The sequence below is a fragment of the Haliotis cracherodii genome, unplaced genomic scaffold (genome assembly GCF_022045235.1).
Source record: "Haliotis cracherodii isolate W230 unplaced genomic scaffold, xgHalCrac1.p SCAF_5, whole genome shotgun sequence".
NCBI lineage: Eukaryota > Metazoa > Mollusca > Gastropoda > Lepetellida > Haliotidae > Haliotis > Haliotis cracherodii.
Genome location: NW_027266308.1, coordinates 43,071,146 through 43,090,051, shown reverse-complemented (window position 1 = coordinate 43,090,051; position 18,906 = coordinate 43,071,146). Strand labels below are relative to the sequence as shown.

At 38.5% G+C, this 18,906-nt stretch overlaps 1 non-coding gene across 1 annotated transcript; it reads right to left on the bottom strand.

Annotated features, from left to right (window-relative positions):
- Positions 1-18,739: 18,739 nt before the first annotated feature.
- Trnak-cuu (transfer RNA lysine (anticodon CUU)) lies at positions 18,740-18,812 on the bottom strand. The gene has a single exon. It is a non-coding gene; the product is annotated as a tRNA-Lys (tRNA).
- Between the last annotated feature and the right edge of the window lie 94 nt (positions 18,813-18,906).

Sequence of the window (18,906 nt, the reverse complement as noted above, 5' to 3'; positions counted from 1 at the left end):
CTGAAGACCTATTGTACGGATCTTCACGGGTCTAGTTTTGTGTGAATTGTGTTTCATAATCTAATAATCTATAAATATTCATGTCGAGTCTGTTCTACATTACTGTTCTGAGATTTGGTTTAATATGTTCTATTAAAATAAATAGAGAGCCCACTCAGTTATTGGCAGACATCAGTTACATAAAAAACATTCGTATCCTGCGTTACCATATCGACGATGTTCCAAATTGAATAGGGATATGTGTCTACAGGCCGACAAACGTGACGTGGGCAATAGGAGACGGGCGTGTCATGTCTTTGATTTATAAATTTCTCAAACATATTAAAATATATTTGCAAGTTTATTGTCGTTTCAAGACAACCCCACCCGTCGTATTATATCCAATGTTTCTCCAAAGCTAGATATGACTCCGATATTTCTCCCGCCGTTCACGTTCCCAAACTAACGTCTTCATTTAGTAAACGAAATACCGCGTCCTAAATGGAGAAAAATACTTTCAAGCATTTATTTCATTTTCAAAATTTAATTTAAAAAAACGGGTTAAAAAATGGCTTATTCATTCAAATGTACAGGCAAGCATATCTTGTGGGTATTTTTTCCCTCTTGTTATCTAAACAATAAAAACCGATCGCGTCCTCAGCTCGCAAGATCTAAAGCGTCTCGGCTCCATAACTTCTACATATCATTTACGGGCAAGCTTCGAAGTAATGTCATAAGGCAATTAGTATGATATACAGCCGACACGAAACGGCGCTCACAGCTCGGAATTCTTCTCCATGTGTAACTGAGCAGTGGAGAATACTGCTCCTGTGGTTTTACTTATATCGTTATTGTACATTGGTAGTCTGCGCAGACGACAGAAACGCCGAGAGAAATTGCCTGGCGTTGAATGCCTGATTTAATGGGACGGTAACAAGGGGAGGTAATTGCTATGTCGCATGAATCGGTGATGTTGCGAGGTAAAGCGCCTGGGGTGGGAAACAGCTGAATAAATCATGTTTTCCTTTTTGACTGACGAGCTTCTAATATGATCAGTGACGGAGGCTGTGATCACAGAATAACTTCTTTTTTCGGCGTCAGGTGGCGGTTTGATAGAAAAATTCCGCCCTGTCACTCTCTGACGCGACCACCCCAAACTTCCATCATGGCCGATGCTATCTTCAAGTCCCCAGTTTCCCAAATTCCCAGGAAATAATTCAACACTCATGATGAGGCGTCGGTCTGCGCTGTGTGGAGCTTGAAGACTTGTCAGTCACGGAAATCACGTTACTGGAACGAGAACCAGATCTCCGTGACGAGATTTACGCATGATGGGAAACATCAGCGTAACGAGATAATCCGTTATTTCAATACATCCATTACATATTTATCATTGTCAAGAAGAGGTTCAAATGTCAGGCAAATCGGCATCACTGAGCCACTTTGACAAGAATAAATATGGCGAAACAAAGTCTGGCGTTTTGTTACTCGCGGAGTTACACCAAAAGACTACAAAAGACGGCTTTATCACTTCTAAAGAAAGGCCCACTGGTATTAACTTACTTCTAATGAAATTAAATAAAATTAATCGCTTTCAAATACAACAAATCGGGCCGAGAAATGTGTTTCTTATTTTCAGCGCATCTCGTTTTCCCAGATTTTTGTACAGAACAAAGAGCCGGTAACTAGCCAAACATTTCAATAGGCCCGTACCTGCATTTAATAATAACAATAAGACCACTCGTAACGGGCACAAACTCCACAGCGTGGTGATAATGGCGCCTTCACAAAACGAAAAAGAGATTAAGGGATGTTCTAAGTAAACTTTGGAAAGATATGTCTTTAAATGTGCTTTGAATTATGCCAAAAGATTCAGCAATTCTCAAGTAGTCAGACAGAGAATACCTCATCATAGCCGCTGCTACTCCGACAGAGCGATATCCAAACGTTTTGAGTCTATGGGAAGGGACAACTGCCTTCCTCTGGCTGCTGGAACGTAGAGGTTTTGTAGGAATATACATCTGCGTGAGATCTTACAAGTATTTTGACATTTCTATAACAAGTGAGCTTTTTTTTCAATTCTATGCACCAAAACAACAACAACAGCCAATTGGGTTTTTTCTCAAAATGAAAAAACGCGAAACAAATATATGTAACTTTTTTATGCCCGTACTGACGGACATAAAAACGTTATCATCTTTTTTATCTCGACACAGAAACTATCCATTACAGTTTTCCGCGAAAGCTGTTACCTGTCACGTAAAAATGTTACCTGTGGCATCTGTTCAGGTGAGACAATTACAACAACAGCAAACCATTGACTGTCCACGTTACGCCGTCGTCACGGTTAATAGACGGGAAAATTACGTAGGGGAGGTAATACTACACTTTTTTAAAGGCGCCTTATCGCGACACAACAGCGTTCAGCTATGACCATGTGACACAAGCTCGTGTTGTGTTACCCGATCTCTTTGGACATGACAGAGGGAAAGGAGCCTATCCCGCCGTCAAAGGCCCCTACTAACCATTTAGAAATTTCTCCATATCGAACCTTCTAAAAGTACTGTTTTCCAAGCTAATATAAACGTTTGGTGATAATGTCGAGGACGATGAAAATGATGACGACAAAATTGACGATGATGATGTTGATAAAGATGACGAAAATGGTGTCATGATAAAATGATGAAGATGACGAATATGACGACGATGATGATTATGATGATCACAACGATGGCCACGATACTTGTATAACAATAGCAGTGATGGTTATCATTAACGCTGTAACTATACGACTATACGATTATCGTGATGATTGATGGTGATGAGGAGGTGGAGTATGACTACGACGATGATGATGTTGATAAAGATGGCGAAAATTATGTGATGATAAGACGATGATGATTATGACGACGATGTTGATGATTATGATGATCACAACGATGGTCACGATACTTGTATAACAATAGCGGTGATGGTTATCATTAACGCTGTAACTATACGACTATTGCGATGTACATTTAGTTAATTTGTGTAACTCGGATTTTATGTTATCTATGCATACAATGTCGCATTGATTCATACCACGTGGCACCAAAAAAATGTTAATGGATATTCTTTCTTAAAATTCCTATAAATTATGGCATCTCTTCGTAGATTCTGATCATTATTGCATATTGACTTTATTACCAGGTATGAACGTATAATAATAAATTCATTGTGATTTAACTTAATATTTTCAGCACTACGGCAATACTGTAGCAAAACAAGACGCGTAGTATTATCAGTTTGGCGGCCCGGTGCTATGTTTATACTGCGCTGTGAAAGGTAAAGCTACCTTTCGTGTGTCAAATTATTATATTTTTCGATACAAAAATAAAATCTACAATTGCAAGAAATAATAATTGTGGCTATGTTAATTGCGGGTCTCGATCCTCCCTGCTTGCAGCCGCATAAGTTTTATGATATTCAGAGTTAATAGGTTCAACTACAACATCATAAATCTCTCCACACCGATACTATCACCAAGATCTTCAGACAGTGAATAAAAGATGATCTCGGCCCTTCAAATCTCGCCACTAGGGGGCCAGAACGAGAGTAACGTGTAATTTTCTCTATCGGTGGGTGTGTCCGGGCCCGTATCTTCATTGTGTCCATAATGAAATTTTCTTGTTCTCATGCCGAGCCCTCCGCGTCGCATTACGCTGAGAGTGATTTGAAACTGACGGGTGGCCTGAATTATAACATGACTCCGTGAAAATGGAAAATGGATTCGGCTCTTAATTACTACCTTCATCTAGCTGATCGCTCACTAAAAGAAATACGATAACGTAGGACACTGAACGAACGGCCTTCAAAGGGGATGGAATTGACACTTCATAAAGAAAATTATCTGTTCGTTTCTTCTATTGTAGTTTTCTCTTCAGCCGATAAAGTCTTTTTATGGTAAAACATGTGCCTAATTTATCATTCAGCTAATTCCGGCGCTATTTGTGAGAGTTCTGTAAATAGTTGTTTTATCTCAGGCAAGGGAGCATTAATTGCGGACGAAGAAGAGTTGTAATATGAAAATAATACGACGCGGACAGGGGGGACAAGATACACAACAGACAGCAGGGAGGCTCGACACGTGGGCTTGTCTTCGCCCCATGCTGATTATTTTGGGGTCGAGCTCATTATATGACGTGTCTCGTTCTTGGTTTGAAATAAATGTAGATCTAGATTTAAAAAAAAGGTCGATTTTAAATATATAAATATGTTTGATTTTTTGTGCATGTCTGTATAATGTTTTATGTCTCAATATCCTAAACATAGGCGTCAGGGGATTATCATATGTAAGAAAGAATATCTTTCCAAAACGCTGGCTCTAAATATTCACATGACTGTTGTTCCTGTTTAGAGCAATGTTAAAATATATCCAGGTATTAAAATGAAGTCGCTTTCTTAAAATGGATTAAGACGGTCGAATGTACCGTGCACGGTAACAGGTACGGTGTTAAAGGTGGGTAGGACACTCCTGTAGACAATGCTGCCTTTAAACAGATTACTGTTGTCGGTCCCGTGTCGCAAAGACATCGCATGACTGTCGTTAGTCTGTCTTACAGACCCTGATACAAATATATATCAAATACAGCCCATGCAAGTCTATAATGTTTGGCAAGTCTAGATCACTGCAGTATCTGAAAATGAAGAGAGTCACTGGGCACCTTTTTATTATATTTTTATTAAGATAACTGAACAATTGTTTTTATGTACGATATGTTCATTTCAGAGACTAGATTTTAGTCTAGACTGTCGTAAGTCCCATAGTTTAATATTCACTCATAACTCTGCGACCCCTTTGTGAAATAGACCCCAGATATTACATACATTCAGTGAGCCCCAGCTGATCCGGTACGTCTAATAAACCGACAATTAGCAAATTTTGATATTAACGAATCAACGTAACGGTTAACTGTCCTTTGTACGGGTAGAGACGTCACTAAACTAATTATCCCACAGGTATGTATCGGCCACACACGAAACATTCAAATATCACCCCAGTGTAAAATCGTTTTTCAAGGACGATGGTGCTTCTTCAAACAATATTACTCAATACGGGTGTGTGGACATCCATGTCTAAGTAAACAGTAGGGAGGGGCGGTTAATTAAAATATCTGGTTCGAATCAGGATTCTTGAGTAGGCCTCTATTCAAAGATCCACATTCCTTCACCCAAAACAATCACTCTTTCAAATGTCAGAAAAATCAATTAATCACAGAAAAAAAACCTTTAGAGTAACCGTCACCCGTCAGCCTCTGTGTCGGGTATTTTGGAGATTTTCTAGGGGTCCTCGTTAGATAAATCTGACGACGGAGTGCCCGGCACGATTTAAACTGTCTATTATCCGGGAACAATACGCTCTCGACTTTGATTGACAGCTGTCATAAGACTACGGGCATTATGTTTCGACTTATCTGTCTGACGACTCGAGGCCGATTTTTTATGTCTATTCGTTTCAGTGAGTTTAGAATAACAACAGAAGCCTCTAAAGATGACACCAACATATCGCAGAATCATAGGTAAATATTTGAGTCACTCTCGGAAGAAAGCTGGGGTCAGTATCGTTGAAATGGACAATGAAATTGACATGGTTAAATATTAGACGACATGACACCTCGGCGCGTCACTCATTGCAAGAAATCATGGACATGGCTCGCAAAACAGCACAGTCAATAAACATGGTAATAGAAGAAGCTGCCGAACAAATAACGTGAAAGCTAATTACCTTTACGGAGAGCTAGGGGAAAGTGTTATTTTTTCCCAGGCTCGGTTTCTAATGCAAGTATGTACATTCATTCTGTCGCGATGCTTGTTTTGTTCCCCTTGTATGATGAATGATATTATGTTTGGTTAACTTTCCGTTGACAGTGTAAATGAAATCTACAAACGCCGCCTTTAGTGTTGACATACTGATATTATATATAACCCATGCTTAAGGCGAGCACACACCCGTAAACCATCCTTGGTAAATGTCAATAAGATCACATGTCTATTGAAACAATAGGATCTATAAAATAATCCGAAAAGAGAGAACGATGTCATTACGATATAGTTGAAAACACGTTGTACAAACTGAATGTATTCACCAGCTGGTGGTGCGACCAAAGGGAAACAACTCTGTATTGACTGTATATTGATATCAACATTGTTGTGTGCGAATGGCACAGATGTAATTTATAGCATTATAGATGACACCACGTATATACAAAAAATGTAAATACAGAGGCAGTTGTGGTAATATGAACAGCAAACGTGTGTACATATATCTCGAGGTCAACTGACATGTAAAATGTTTTTATTTTGTAAAAGGGAACAAAATAGTTTCCTCTCAAAGAAACAAAAACAGGAAATGGTTTCAATTTACAGTTAACTGTCGTAGTTGTCGTATTGTAATGATTATGTATCAGCATTTATATAGATAGGCTACTACATACTTTGCACAACTGTCGTAGATGAAATCGCTTGACATTTGTTACGTGTTTTTATACTTAAAATATCAAGTCCACTATAAATGAGATATATCCACTAAAAACGAATTTGACAAAAATATGTAATCTATCTCAAAATTGACCTGAAATCTGCAGATCGGCAACTGTGCATACGTAATGCATTATCATAATGAGCATGGGGCATACCGTCGAACGTAATCAGTCACCCCGTTAATCTGGACGGCACCTTTCCAAAAAAACACCGTCCGGAATAACGAATGTCCGGATTAATGCCCCTTTAACCTACATGTAGACGTTCCCAAGATTCAACCCCAGAAGATTCTGTTTCCGGATTATCAGGGTCTGGACAAACGAGGTTTCGCTATATGGTTAATAGTGTGAATAGTGAAGGTGAAGCTTATACAAGTAGAGAATCACACCCTCGTGTCTTTTAAAATCGAGTACATCGACACTCGTTGATAAAAGTTTAAAACTCCGATGTTCGCCGATGAGTTTTAAACTTTAAGTAACTCGTGTTGATATATTTTATGTTAAAAGACGGGAGGGTGAGATTCTATTTATCATCCAAAATCATTCTTGCAACTTTGTTCAGTATGTTAACAGTGTCTTGGGTGTAAAACGTACTGCGATCACGCTTCAGTTGACTTTTAGTAGGCAAGTCTAGATCAAACAAAACCAAATCTAGTTTCCTAGATTCCACAACAGAGGAGGATGAGTTATTTGGAAATTAAAAAAATACAATTATTTTTAAAGAAATATTTTTCAGAGACTAAGTGTTAGTTTAGTGTCTAGGCTCTACTGCCTTACCGTTCTTATCCAAAAATATTATTTGGCCTTTTTTTCTGTTTTTCAAATGTTTTCCTAATGACGGTTACCTCTCAGGCTGTCTACAGCTCGTCCTGCCTACAGTTCATAATAAGCGTAATACATTTTGATGGGATTAGTTCCACGTGAATGCCTGTCTTCCCTTTCCCATAATAGACTAGTCATTTTAACACAAGTTATAGAAACCAGTATAAAAGGAAATGTGACTACATATCAACCTATCTTGTCTCATTACATGCACTGAGCACTGGCTTCTAGTGGAATATATCACCCTATCTACTGTAATGGCATCAGATAAGCTGATGTAATAGCATAGTCAGCCAAAGAAATTCCACCAATCTCTAGAAATAAACAATAAAATCTTATTAATAAGAAAATATATATCTTATCAAAATCTTTGAATTATGACTTGTTTTATGTGAAGATGGCGTGAATGTTCTTAAGTGTACTTATGGTGTGATATCATGTACATGATAATGAAGGTATGAAAGATGTTGACACAAATGAGCATAGGTACGATATGATAAGATGTATGGTAATGATATGAACGCAATGCAAATGAAAGATAAGATTAAATAAATATAAATGACAAACCTATCAAAGTTTCTGCAAAAAGTATACCCCTACAATATTTTTAATCTTTAGGACGTCTCTTAACTACTTTGTTTTTCCATCAATATGGAAATTAGCATCAGTTAAAAATACTGTATATAGTTTCACAAAAATTATCACCACAATTGAAAGTCTTAAAATTTTTGGCTTTAAATTATACTAAACTACGTTTATGACGAACAGGCTTATAACGAACTTACCGACATAACGAACTAATTTTTAGTCCCGGACATTTCTTGTGTGTAAGCTGTATATTTGCATATAACGAACTACGGTTATTACGAACTAAAATTAGTGGTCCTTTCGAGTTCGTTATAACCGTAGTTTACTGTAGACTATGGTACCCGTTTCTGTAAAAGTATCCACTTCCGCCTCAGATAAGGATGTTTTATGGACAATTTACTGTTATTAATTGTTAAATGACATCGGAGGTAAAGGTGCTCAAATAGGCCTTTTTCTTTTCAACGATCCTATTCCTTTTTTAATCAAATATTGTTAAAATCAGATGTGTTTAATATCCTCCAAACCTGATAATTTCTTTATGTTGTCAGTGTTTTAACAAATGCGCTGTCTTATTTAATTGAGAGGTTTCAGCTTTTTCAAGAGTAGGCAGTAGGAGCTGTAGGCAGAATGAGCTGTAGGAAGAATGAGTGTTGGCAGAATTAGCTATAGGCAGAGTGAGAAGTCCCAATGACCGTGCATAATTATAATGAGGTAAGACCACGGATTAATTTGTGTAGTTCAGTAAGTACTTTTTTAGGCATGACAATTTCGGTCTATCAGTTTATTGAGAAATAATACTGTTTGAAGTGCGGTATGTTCAGTATTGTTTACAGTTTCATGTGTTTGTGTTTACATCAGAGAATGTGTTGTTCTTTATAAGAGGTTTGCAGTGGCCACAGACTACAGATATACTTACTTTTATGCTTCCAATTTACCTTTTTTTATATTCTAAACCATCATATTGCCGCGGTCTTCAAATAAAAATAAAATTAAACTATTTTTTGTATTTTCTTATTGTGACCAATGTTCGGTCAGTTAAATACATAAAATTAAAAATTAAAAAGGTCTCACCTGTTATTTGTAACAGCCATAAACTACAAAATCCCGTTAATAAGATGATCATACACAACGAAGACACACATTACGTGTATACAAACGCACTGATGTAACCCAATAAACGATACAGCGTGAAATAAGCTCATGATAGTGTTTTTATTATGTTCTATTTATAAAATTTAAAAAAACGTGCACAATTCATTTATTGGGTCATACAATCATATCCTCATAAATCAACTATACCCGCTTTACCCAGGTCTAGCCCTTTCATTATACACATGTCAAAAGAACTGCATTTGACTGATAAAATCTGTTTACAATAAACGAGACCGTATAGACTATTATTCACACGTCTCCCAGCCTCTCAACCGGAACAGGAAGGACGCACAGACGGACGACAGCCTTCGAGCTACATTAGAATCAACACGACCCATCCCATTGTGGAAAAGGCTGTGATCTACGTCCGTGAAATTCTCTTTCATGTTGTTAAAGAAGAAATTTGTCAAGACTGTTTGAGTGGGGAACAGATATTATCTCAAATATGATCAAATTAAAGACCGCGTTGAATAGATTTGACATTTAGCAGTGTATCCCTTTCATAGCAAATTTACCGTATCTTTGTGATTATGATAAACGCTTTTCTTGGAAGTAATATAAATGATAGGAGGAATTTGGAGCATTCGGAATGGGACTGGCGATGACAAAACAAATGAACTCTTCAAAAAGGTGTCTGTTTAGAGGGTTAATTTAAGTCATCATATCATCAGACCGGTTAAACTGATACTAAGATTGTTTGATAAGCGTATCGTGTTTCAATGCTCCCTACATTAACGTTCTATGCCGAATACAACGGCATGACGCATGCGCGAGATATTAGTTTGTAGTGTTGGCTCAGAAACAGCCCCATCTTTAACATAGCGTAGCAAGCACTAAGATGGTAACATATTATATGTGGGCCGTCTTTTTTATAACTGAAGTGAACTTTGACGAGAAAAGTAAATATTATGTAAATGCAGCATTTGAGCCTAATTTAACGAGTGTGATTTGCCTTACAGAAACACAGGTTACTTCAGTGGTTACTGGAATGAATAGTTCGGTCTGCGAGAGACGTTCAATCAAGATGTACAAACTGCTGACGGGACAGAAAGGTATCCATTGTGACGTATTTAGGTCACGTGTTACTTAAGGTCTTCCTGTATTTTGGCATGCATCGATGTCTATCTAAAGGTGAAACTGACAAGGAAAGGAAAAGGACCATTAGCGTTATGGCAGTCAGCGACATCATGGTAAAATGCCGTAACCGAAGAGTTCTATATTATTCGATTTATAAATACTGAGTAAACTGAGTGTTACTTACGGCCCTCGGTTATGTATGAACAAGTGACTGAGAATGGTTTTACGCCGCTTTTAGCAATATTCCAGCAATATCACGGTGGGGGACACCAGAAATGGGCTTCACACATTGTACCCATGTGGGGAAGCGAACACGGGTCTTCGTCGTGACGAGGGAACGCTTTAACCACTAGGCTACCCACCGCCCCTGAAGGATGAGGAAAGCCTGAAGTGATGAGGCCTCAGACGTTACTTTATCAATGCAGCCTTCTCGCAATTTATTATTGTTTTAGACTCTTTACACTCCTTAAAGCGGCCACATTGGCGCAGTCCTAGCTAGTTGATCCAAGTCTAATAACAACAGTTTGTGAGCCTGCTGGTGAGATTTATGAAGTTTATCAGTATGTCAGTTTCACACACGGAGAACATTACAATGTCTCGACCTATTCTGGAAACTATCACCAGACCATTGAACATGGCACGCTTTAAGGGATGTATGATGTCACGTTCTGATGGGCTTCTGCCACGTACAGTTCAAGCCTGAAATGACTGCTACTCTGTGTGTGTGTGTGTGTGTGTGTGTGTGTGTGTGTGTGTGTGTGTGTGTGTGTGTGTGTGTGTGTTTATTGTTTAGCCCGCACTAAGCACTATTCCAGCTATATGAGGGTGGTCTATCAATAATCGAATCGGACAATCCAGTGACGATGTACGATCGTTGCACAATCAACCAAGTCACATAGCCTGACCACTCGATCCACGAAGCCGCCTTTTTCGACCAGTATATAGAGCAATTCTAACCCAGACTCCCCATTGGGACATTTCTTCGAGACAGCGTGTACAAGGTAGTGTAAAATATGCAGGGTTCGGCTTGAAATATCAGATAATACAATTTTCTCATCGTTCGATTTGGTAATACACATATACTGCCCTTCAAAAGAAACGTGAATTACATACCACTAAAGTTGCAAAAGACGGATGAAAAGACATACTCTACTGTACAATCTGAATGTAATTTATGCACTATTGCATAGACGCCCGTTTGTCTGGACTTCAGAAGGGGTGATTATGTTTCGAAATGGCAGCTGTTTAAAAATGTAATGGACAGAAGGGAGCTGTTATTGAATGATGCTATCCATCCTAGTTTTACTGCATCCATGACTTGATGTAGGTTTCGTTCATTAGGACAGTTCTCAAATATTATCTCCCACGTTGTTTTTGTATCTTTTGCAGTCTCATAATATTTACAGGTTAGAAAACTAGTAATGAAAGTGTTGCAATATTTGTTCTTGAAGTTTGTTTCTGACAATAGCCGCAATGGCGAAACGTAGCCGAGTCGTAGTAACTCAGGAAACAAGCAGTCCCGAGCTGCATTAATCTCAATATCCGGCTTATGTCACCAAGATCAAAATTCAGTACTGCAAACAATCCAAAGTGTCACGGCTTAAGTCCAGCTGTCAAGTTACACCTCGGGTAACTAAACAAATAGACATGTTCACGGTGAAATTCATAACACCATCACCGGGGTCGCTGGCCTCATGGACTCCTAGTGGTCGTTTCCCCAAACTTGTAAACCGTCAACGACAGCACTCGTGTGTAAACCGTTCTGTCAATGAGCCATGTTGGAACACCCGATTCAGCGATTACTCAAATCACTGTTTTGAAATCGGATCAATGGAAATGAAATGTCCGCCCGCGTTTTGGATTGACGCGATATGCTATCCTCTTCAAATTTACGATACCTGACTCTTTCCCTCCCTCCATAACTAGAGAGCTTTGCTGAAACACAAACAAGTGCCGCTTAGCACTTCGCGAACAAAATCATTACAGGACGGGGAAGTTTGCGGACGGGAGGAGATGGCCTATAAAAATACAACTTTGATTACATTCTGTGTATTTACGCCGAGGTCGTATGCAAGGGGGGGTAACTCGATACCTTTAAGCTTTTCTCCTGTGTCCGAACGTGCACTCGGTGTCATCTCACCTCTGACCCGACCTCTTCACTTCTCGTGTACGCCACCTGTCCCCCATCTTGGCAAAATAGTTCCACGATTTCGACGGCGCGTGCTTGCTTGAGAATCGATTTGATTGGTTTGAATCAAACGTCATATGTTGCGATTGTGGCGAACCGTAAAAACGCTGCCCCGCTTTCTCGTTACTTGTGAAATGTTATCGGGTGCAATTTTGTATTTCACATTAAGATGCCACGTTTAAAGACAACACAGAGTGTTTTCCAAACGTAGCAGATTCGGTTACCTGCTTGTTCATTAGGGGTATTTAAGTGATTTTCAATAGTAGCTAGGTTTTCACGTTCGCAATCATGGTGGCACCGTAACGCCAGAGGTTCCGCTAGCAAGCGTTTCCTTTCATATCATTCAGGGAAAACCATTTGAGAGTCGACATTCCGCGGTGGTGGGAAACGGGTGCATGCGCGCAATGTTAAAATCGTTTCCTGCACTAATTCTATTTTGTTTTTAAATAGTCGTGTCAAACGCCGGGTCATCAGTTCGAAGCTATTTGTACTGCATTACGAAAGTTGACGACGGTAGTTTTTAGCCGATACATTACAAGTCAACGAGTGTCAAATGCATTAAAATGTTAGAAATTCTAACTATGTTATTAAAACACCCTTACTGAAGATTGTTGGCTGATGGGGGGTAGGCCCACATATTGTCTTTACATTCTAAATGCCTGGCTCATCTTTCCGTGTCTGACACGCTGGTGGTGATTTCGGGTCGATTTGCATGTTATTAAAATCATGAACAATTAGTCAGTCGTTTAGTGAGACAACTGATACATCAATCATGAAAAATCATAATAATCGTTATTATCATCGTCATCACAATGTATATAATTATATAGTGGCGGACTCCATGCAAAAGCAAGCTCAAAGTGCATGACATGTTAGTTGTTTTTTAATTATTTGGTTCATGGACCGACTTGAAAACCGCTATATTCATATTCTTACAAAATCGTATTGAACAGGTTGTTTTTTAAGTGAGTTTCTGTCACGTTAAAAAATAACAAAGGTTTCTCCCCTTGTCCTTTACTACCCGAAATCGGTCGAATGATCATAAATTTACAATTTTGATTTAACATTTGTGAACAATACGTCTAGTTTTCAAAGGCCATAGAACCGCATGTATTTGCATCCATTTCGACCCGGTGATATACTTGCATGTATAGTGTATACTTAATTTTTCAACGTTTATATCTGAAACACTGAAAGTCAGATCAATACTTATGTCAGATTATACTTGATGTGACTTGTAGTACACAATAACGTCGTATAATTCCTATATGAAATAATTTGTGACTTCAAAACAAAATAAATGCACGTTATGTAATAATTGACAAGCCATAGAAAATTTGTTTCTGTACTAAATGTCTTATTCTCTCCGATTACATTGAAAAGAGTTGCTCACGTAAAATATAATTATCCTGAAATGTCAAATTTAATTATTGTTTCCTTCATTTTATGGATGTCCCTTTGTGTGTTATACTGTCGTGGAAGACACCGCGACTAGAACATCGTGGTTGGTAAGGTTTTTCCGATCATATATGTCGACAATGATTTAAGATAGGAAACATTCAAAGGCCATTCTGTACCATTCTTCAAACTGGTGCGACTGGTGCACAGGTTTTATAAAGCTGTTTTTCAATCATTTTGTCAATTACCGTCTACAGCCATAAACTATTTCCAGACAAAGGAAACTGGTAGATATAGATAACTGTTTTTCAACCGAATCTTGAATCACGAATCAACTTATACAACTCTGGCCCGCAAGGTGTTTAATATGACGGACCAAGGGGGAGAACTGTACTATTACTACTCAGAAAAGAAGCGCTCATAAAATACCCCCTCAATGTACAACGTTGTTTAAGTTACGATCTATACAGAGCGTGTGAGCTTATGTTGCATCAGCAATATTCGTGGTGTATTATCTAGATCAGGCAAATCCAGTGATTGATATCATGAGCAGCGATCCACTCCTTCGGGGCACGATGCCAATAAATCAGACAGGTCACATATTGTTAGAACCTCTCGAAATTCATGATGCGACGGCACTTGGGGATCCTCTCAGCTTTACAGAATATATGAGGGGGGCAACTCCATTTTGGTACCCGGATGCCGAGCCCTGGTCAGTGGTATTCCGAATACCGCAGTGCAGTACGCTGGATGCTATGAAATGTTTATCTAGCACGGGGGTGACAATATTTCAACGTTGAAATATAGTTTTCGTCTTTTCTTCCATGTGCCAACCCCCAACATCTACAGTTCTTGGATCCAATCTTAGAACTCTTGATTCATATCAGTGTACACAGCTGCTACAAGTATATTAGACTGGAATTTTCACATAGAATGCATGACCATGTGTACTCGTAAGCTCAGGGCTAAATAATATTGTTTTTATTGATTGGTCACTTTATTCATGTCAGAATATGTGGTACGCAGAGGAGGATATGTACGGGACATGGTTTAATATCACCCGTTCTCCACCATGCTCAGAATATAGACATATATATCAGGAAACGCACGTGCATCACACAGTCCTATGTCGACAGCCCGTATGCGCTTACTTGCACAGTAATGCATGCGAGTGAGTGAGTGAGAATGGTTTTTACGCCCCTTTTAACAATATTCCAGCAAAATCACCACAGGGGACACCGAATGTAAACAAATGACAAAATCCTTTTGGACTGCAGTCTTAAGTTGCGTAACGTTTAAACTCGTGCTCGATGTTCTTACAATCATACAATGTGAATCACTGTTGGCAAATTAGAAAAAAAGAGGTGAGGTGAAATGGGGTTCGACGAAGCGTTCAAGATTTTTGCCCTTTTATAGCATGCGCACGTATGTGTGTGTGGCTACTTGAACTAGCCCGGACTAATGCCGACTTTATAGCGCTTGCCCACTGAGATACCATGCGGCAGTTAAACATGAATGTCCAACTCAGATACAGTATACTGACTCCGAGCCGACCAGTTCTTGTTTTATTCCCAATCTCAGCGCCAGGCAGGTAAAAACAAGTACCATCTTTTAACGTCTTTTAGTATGACGCGGCCGGGGATCGAACCCCGGACCTTCCTCTCCCCGGGCTCTACCACCAGACCACGCACGGAAACGGTCATTAAGAACAGAAAAGTATTTTAATGAACACGATAAAGGCTGGATGTAATATCTTAAACGTTTCATTAAAAAAACATAGCAAACAGCAAACATCAGTCCAGGTTCCAACCATGGATGTGCATAAACTTCAACAGAAAACTGTTTCACCAATACTCTAGCCTAAACTTACGGTGGCCCATAAGGGACATGGAGTCTGTTTTTCCATATTTTGATATTTCGCTTACATTAATCGTAACCTTTTGCAAATTAACACGATTTGTCTTACAAATATGTGATAAATCATGTGTAAAGAAGATATTGAATCGCTGAAAAACGAAACGAAAATGTCAAAAACTAAAATGTAAATGTCAAAAACAAAAACGAAAATGTCAAAACCTAAAAAGAAAATGTCAAAAACAAAAGCGAAAATGTCAAAAACTAAAATGAAAATACAGGAAACTATTTCCACCGCGGTGATAATATTTACACCGCGGTGGAAATAGCTTTCTATGGTTTCATTTTAGTTTTTGACCTTTTCGTTTTGGTTTTTGACATTTCCATGTTAGTTTTTGACATTTTCGCTTCACATTTCAGCGACTCAGTAGCTACTTGAAGGTACATTTTCCATGTTTTCGGATGTTTTTATACATGATTTATCACATATTTGTATGGCAAATTGTGTTAATTTGCAAAAAGTTACGATAAAAGTAAGTGAAACATCAAAATATGTCCCTTATGGGCCACCGTATTAACTGAATATTCGACTGCTGTCACATGCCTGGAATACTGCTAACTGCAGCATAGAACAAAACGCCTTCCTTATCTTGAAAATATGGCTTTATTTATCTTCTCTTGTAATCTCCGCTGATGGTCCACGTTACAAGGGAGTGAGTGAGTGAATACTGCTGCACGCTGCAGTCAATACTCTAGTTACATAGCGGTATCTACAAAAATTCGATTCTGGACCATGGACCAAGCACACCAGTAAGCAATTTCGACCAACACCGTCGGGGCAAGATATATAATCAGCCAGGGGCCCGTTCCACAAAGCGATCTTAGTACTACTTTCGTAAATCACATTATTTAACAGTCGCATTGCTAAGATCGCTTTGCGGAACGGGGCCCTGGGCCCGATTGTAGAAAGCGATCTTAGCGCCAGGATTATCGTAAGCCTTTGTTAAAGTATGGGAGTTACGATTATCGAGACGGTAAGATAGCTTTGAGCAAGTGGACCCCGGTCACATAAAATATCACCCACGGTTATTCAATGTATTAAATCACCATTCGATTGTAATTAATAAAATGAGCCGATTTCCCACGATACCTGTGTTTTGAGCACGATTCGAATGACAGGACGCAAATATTGCCTTGTTAAACCAGAGACCATATAATCTATTATATGGTCTCTGGTTAAACTTATAATATAAATATAAAAAATAATTGTTATAGTTAAAATCTGTCAACGATGGACAGTATAACAACTAGCATATCACAGTTTTGTTTTAAAACGAGTATTAGAGCATTAAAAGCTATGACTATGATTTGACATTACAACATAATAGCAGGCTATTGATCACCAGCAGCTAAGGTAAGGCCACCGCACAAGGGCCATGGGGACTTCAGGTACCCCTGCTATTTGCATGGTACCCCAGCAGGATTTACACTGTCCCTCATGCTGGCGATTGTTAACAGGTTAAGCCGAAAATTAAAACAAACACGTGTTCTACGAATTAAAACGGTGGTAGTCATAAATATTCTTTGGATGACATGGTCTTACGATAGACCCCATCTCCCCGAGGCAAGGGAGTTAACTGACTATGGCCGAACCAGGCTGGAATTATGGAGTTACATTTTGGCAGGACTAACGAGTCTATGTAAAGTCCAATCAAATCCGCAGCAAACGAAATCGACATCTGGTTTGTAAACTGCCGTGCAGATTTCGGTCGATTGCAGGATTTGCAAATCATGTGTTCCTGCTGTTTATGTACTTTTGGTGGTTTTCTGGTCCAGGTTTTTTGCTGGCTACGTCGGATAACAACATTCACTCACTCCGATGTGTCATAACACATATACGCTTTACTTTGGACAAAGTATACACTTTAAAAGGAAGCACTGTTACACACAGAGGAAAGGGGAAAACGACGTAGACTGTGACATGTTTTTTTTTAATGACGAGCAAGAAAGCATTGTATTAAAAGACTGAGTGAAGCGCCCCACAAATCCTCTTGACGCTTTGAGTTGGTGATCATTTTTCACTTTTTACCAACTTCAAGTTTCGGTGCGTGCGTACGTGTGTGTATGGCATAATCTAGGGAATGTCGCAGTGAAACTGTGGCCCATGATATTGTGAAACTACGGCCCATGACATTGTGAAACACATACGTATGTTTTGTACTGTCAGTATGCATGAAAGAAATGAAATGTTTGACATTATCTTTGTAAATTGTCTTGTTGATTGCTGACTGGGTCGAATGAGGATGATGTTATCTTGTCATTCCTCCAAAGTTCGAAGTCAGACTATACTGAAGATCTACAAGGGAAAAGGGGTAACTAATAATTCTTATTCTTTCATGCTGCTTGTATTTTATTACACATTGTTTGTTAGTTTCAGTTATATTTATTCTGTGTTTATATTGGTATATTTTTTAAAGTTTTAAATCAATAATATATTCTGTGTAAGTATCACTTAAACTCAAAATGTCAAGCATCGTCAATGTTTCATTAACTACTGTCATAATAACACTACAAAAAATATGTTTATAAATATATCACTTGTTATTATCTGCACTATACATGCATCCTGCACAATCATTATTTATAAACGTATAAATGTAATATGTATTAACAATATATACCATTATGTTAGGCTCGCTGACGTGAAATTACAGTTATATATTACTCCCTGACATCCGACTAGCCTTTCTTATATCAAAGTTCATTTTTAGTCCTGATAATTAATTCAAAGTAGTTAGAGTGTCATTGGAGACTCTTCTGTGCCGATTAAGAAATGTGTGTTATCTTTCATTAAACAAACATAAGATGACAAATGGCCATTTTGCATTACGTAGCATTATTAGTTAATACATAAGAGTATTAAGAGTATCATTATTTTCAGTACATTGATGCATCAAATACCACTGACCCACCCAATCCTGTAATACATGACCGGTCCTTAAGTAATACTTTTTGTTAAATGTATGTCTACAACCCTGTAAATGTATACGAAATTTACAGTCAATATCCGCTGTTGGGAGGTTAAGTTGACGTGTTTTGTGTTTATGGAGGTAACTTCATTTGTATCTAGTAACCTTCACCATTTGGAGGGACAAAAAGAATCCGCCCAACGTGGGGCTCGAACCCACGACCCCGAGATTAAGAGTCTCGTGCTCTACCGACTGAGCTAGCCGGGCACTGAAGATTCGTGTGGAGTTTAATAACCTTAATCTACGTTTAATATATAATACGTTTGTATTAATATATACATTGTTTAATTAATTTGTTTAT